Source organism: Heterocephalus glaber, unplaced genomic scaffold (assembly GCF_053883595.1).
Source record: "Heterocephalus glaber isolate CG9 unplaced genomic scaffold, H.glaber_assembly_v1.0 deba00001442, whole genome shotgun sequence".
NCBI lineage: Eukaryota > Metazoa > Chordata > Mammalia > Rodentia > Bathyergidae > Heterocephalus > Heterocephalus glaber.
The window spans coordinates 56,028,958-56,033,726 of record NW_028258296.1 but is presented as its reverse complement, the minus strand read 5'-3'; the positions used below and the strand labels follow the sequence as shown (position 1 = coordinate 56,033,726).

The 4,769-nt window shown below is 38.5% G+C and overlaps 1 pseudogene; it reads left to right on the top strand.

Moving 5' to 3' along the window:
• The first annotated feature begins 841 nt into the window (after positions 1–841).
• On the top strand, positions 842–2,457 carry LOC101706655 (regulation of nuclear pre-mRNA domain-containing protein 1A-like; annotated as a pseudogene).
• The last annotated feature ends 2,312 nt before the right edge of the window (positions 2,458–4,769 follow it).

Here is a 4,769-nt window from a genome sequence, read left to right as displayed (position 1 = left end):
TTTCACACAGGGTGTCCCTAATTCCCCTGGATGCCTTCAATATCCTCCTGCCTCAGCCTCTGGAGTACTTTGGATGACAGGTGTGTGCCACAGTGTCTGGTTCACAAACTTATAAAGGTCTAATTTTTAAATGTTACAATGTATCTATTTCCAGCTCGGTGCCTTTTGACAAACGAGTTCATTGGAACCACTGCCCAGTTCAAGAAAAAGTACATCTGTATTATTCCAAAATGCCCTCTTGTTCCCCTTTGCAGTCTTCTGATCATTCCCCATCCCGAGAAACCTGTTATCTTTCTGTCACTATGCATTAGTTTTGCCTCTTCTAGAAATCTGTTTCAATGGAATCACACACCATGTACCCTTTCATGATTTTTTTTTTTTTTTTGGTACCAGGGATCAAATTCAGATACTTGCGTTTGCGCAGCAGGTGACGAAACCACTGAGCTAAATCCCCGGCCCTTTCTTGATATTTTTGAGACTCATAATGATGTCTATTTCAATCATCTCATTTTATTGCAGAGCAGTGTTTTGCTGAATGAATTTATCACAGTCTATGCATTTGTCTCTTGACAAACATTTCAATTGCTTCCAGTATGGGGACTATTACAAAGCTGCTAGCAAGTCGTTTATTTTTGTGGATATATGTTTTACAAATTTCACTTTATATTCTTTTTTTTTTTTTTTTTTTACACCGGGGATCGAACTCGGGTCCTTGCGCTTCTGCAGCAGGCGGCGAAATCACTGAGCTAAATCCCCGGCCTATTCATTATCTTTTAATACTAACTTACTATGTGAATGGAATGTCTAAAATAATAAACAAATGGACGAATGAAAGAAATGCCATTTACAATGTGCACTGCCATCGGAGGAGAAGGGGTATTCAGGAAACTTCCTAATTTGCAGTTGGCTGATGCAGGCCAGAAACAAGCTGGAGGGTGAACACGTGTTTCCTCCACTTCTGTAGGCAAAAAGTCAGGCGCTGACAAAAGGGCTAAGGAGTTGGGGGAGGTGAGTGGAATAGGAGGAAAGGAGACGGGAGAGAAAGAGGAGAGGCAGGGATTGCCAAAAATATGAAGAGCGGCTTCGGGGAAATAGCGATACCTGGGGAGTGAGTGGACCAGGCCGCGATGAGGGCGGCAAAATTCTCCTCCCCTTGGCCCTTCGGCGTGGGACGGCGTGGACGTGTTTTCTTTCGGAGGGATGTCGGCCTTCTCCGAGGCGGTGCTGGAAAAGAAGCTGTCAGAGTTGAGCAACTCGCCGCAGAGCGAGCAGACCTTGTCCCTGAGGGTCATCCATCACCGCGAGCACTCGCGGCCCAGCATCACGAAAAGCCAAGCCCAACAGAAAGCTTACCTTTCTCTACCTAGCCAATGATGTCACTCAAAACAGCAAAAGGAAGGGGCCGGAGTTTACAAAAGATTTTGCACCAGTTATAGTGGAGGCTTTTAAGCATGTTTCAAGTGAAACTGATGAAAGTTATAAGAAGCACCTTGAAAGAGTGTAATCTATTTGGGAAGAAAGATGTTTATGAAAATGATGTATTAGACCAACTTAAGCAAGCTCTATGTGGTGATAAGAAGCCTAGGAAGCGAACTTACGAACAAATAAAAGCAGATGAAGATGAATAATTGTTCCTCTCTGGGGTCTCCAAGTGAACCACCACAGACTTTAGATCTCGTTGGAGCATTACAAGATCTAGAAAATGCAGCTTCAGGTGATGCAGCAGTTCATCAGAGGATAGCTTCTTTGCCTGTTAAAGTCCAAGAAGTATAGAAGTATCCCTACTAGATAAAATAACAGATAAAGCAGTGGTTCTGCCGCCTGCTTTGCAAGCGGGAAGTCCCGAGTTCGATCCCCGGTACCAAAAAAAAGAACTTTCTTTGGTTTATGGGCTGGGGATTTAGCTCAGTGGTTCCGCCGCCTGCCTTGCAAGCAAAAGGACCCGAGTTCGATCCCCAGTACCAAAAAAAAAAAAAAAAAAAAAAAAAAAAAAAAAAAAAAAAGAAGCAAGCCACTTAACAGATAAAGGATCTAGAGAACAGCGTTCTAAAATGGTAGAGGATGCTTGTATGTTGCTGGCAGATTACAATGGCAGATTGGCGGCAGAAATAGATGATGGGAAGCAACTCACTTGAATGTTAGCAGATTTTCTTCCTTGTCAAAAGGAAGCCTTTGCAGAGAAAAAGCTTAAATTGGAAGAATACAAGCAAGTGCAAGTTAGCCAGAGTTTCCCTGGTGCACAAAGAGCTCAGGTCCCGGATCCAGAGCCTGCCAGATTTATCTCGATTGCCCAATGTCACTGGCAGCCACGTGCATCTGCCTTTTGCTGGGGATATCTACAGTGAAGATTGATGACCATTCTCTTCCCAGGGCCCAGGACTTTGCAAGAGATGGAAACAGGTTAGGTGAATATTCCTGTAGCGTTACTTTTGTATACTGTCGGGAGAGTGATGCTAACGAAAGAAACAAGTAATTTATATAATTGTTTAAAATGTTGGTTTGTTTACTATTTTATTAGTAAACATGACAGTTTAAACAAAGCGAGGATCTGTGTGTATCAATAAGCTCACAAATAGTGATTATTTTCAAGAGATCTTTTTGTAATTTTTTTTGATCCAAGGTCTTGTGAAAATTTCCATGTTTCTATTTCTTCATGTATTTTCAATTGTTTATCTTTATTTTTTTTCAGTATCTAATCACTGTATACTATCCAGTTACTGAAGGGGAAGAACTAATCAGGAGTTGGGTGACTTTATTATGGTATAGGTAGGACTTGATTATAGGAGAAACTAAATGTTCCAACTTAATCTTCACCTTTCTTCTCCCCAACCCAAGTACTGGTTCTGTGCCTCTCCATGCCTTCAATCCCTAGTGGTCAGCAGTTTAACACTAAACATGGGCACCAACTGAAGGGTCAGGTCAGAGCCTAGAGAACTTGCCTCTGGTAGCCGTCCTTTCCAACTGCCCAGTGTAGAGTAAACAGATGTTAAATAAGGATTCCCTTGATTACACTGTTTAAAATTATTTGAGTCGATTAATATGAGAAAGCTTTGGAAATATTATAAATTTTGACACTCTACCAAGAGAATAACTTTGGTTCTGGAACTGCTTTCTATTTAACACATCAGTTTTTTAACATAATCGATCCCTTTAATTAAAAAACATACCTGTATGGAATTAAAAGAAACAGAATGACGCTTTTATTCCCTAAACTATATGACTTTTAAAAAATAGTATTTTTAGCTCTAATAGCTCTAGAACACAGTATTCATTACTGTTCAGTAAAGTAGACTCAAACTTTTTTTTTTTAGTACCAGGGATTGAACTCAGGTCCTTGCGCTTGCATAGCAGGCGGTGAAACCACTGAGCTAAATCCCTGGCAATTGAAATATTTTTGATGTTTCTGTGGGAATTTTGAGTGACTATATTTGGAAACTAAGCAGTACTACACTACAGGGTAGATCTGGTAAATTTTATATTTGTACATTTACAGATGTAAATACAAAGCAAATGTACTTTTACCTTTTATTTCTATGCTTGTGTGTTAGTGCAGTTGCATGTGCTACAGCTTTCTTTTTGAGTCACATTGTTAAGCTGCAGATTTGTCTTTAATAATGACGTAGGATAAACATTTTTTTCATTCATTGCTTTACATATTAGACTTTTCTTATTGTAAGCACATTCAAATTAGATAATAAAACATTTTTTAAATCACAGAAGCCAATTACATTTCACTACTCTGAATAGCTTCACTCTGGGGGTTTTTTTTCTGTATTAGAGATTATACTTAAAATAAATTTACATTGTGAAAGAAAAGGCATACATTTATTAATAGCTAATAGTTATAGAAACAGTGCTTTTACCAATGTGACCTCTCCCCAAAACAGAGAACCATATAGTAGTCCCAGACCACATGTGTCTTATATTCCAAAGTGTTTTAAACAACTTTTGGGAGTTTGGATACATTTTCTCACAGAAACAACAGTAATTGGGTTCCCTATGCACGCTACCACTGAAAGCTCATATTGGAACCTAATCCACTTAACTATGGATGTACTTAACTTACAATATGGTTGATAATTATTCATCATAGACCCTGACCAATATTTAATAACATCACTCTAAGGAGATTGTGTGCAGCAGCTAAACTCAAACATGGGGGTGTCTGCCTGTGTTGTGTACCTCCGTCCCTAGGTGTAGGAAATAGAAGAAAAGATTCAGCAGAGGGGAACAGGAAGTAACAAATATACAATTAGAAAACTGCTTATATCTATTATGAAAGTATATTTGGGTTTTGTTGTTGCGAATGTGAAGGCAAAAACTTCTATGTTAATTTATTTTCCATATCTTGACCTTATTTATGATCTGCTAAAGTGGTGATTTACCCATATATATGTGTGTGTGTATATATATATATGTGTGTGTGTATATATATCTATATATTCCATTTAAAACTAATTTATAAACTATGAAATTGTGGGAAGATTTGAAATCTTTTAGAAGTTTGTTGGAATATTTTCACCATTAAAGACAGACTTCTGACTTAGATACTGATTTTAATGCTAGTATCTGCTCTAAATATTTATGATAAAAATGCATTCTTTTTTTAAAGAGCTTGATGAGATTTGTGATAAGCAATATTACTCAGTAGTCTGAATCCCTCTCCTTGGTCAATCCTCCACAAACTTCAGTTGGGTGGCTCCCTAACTGAACATAAACAGTAGTCTCTTCTAGAAGTCATGTTCTCAGCCTTACGATAGTTAACTTAG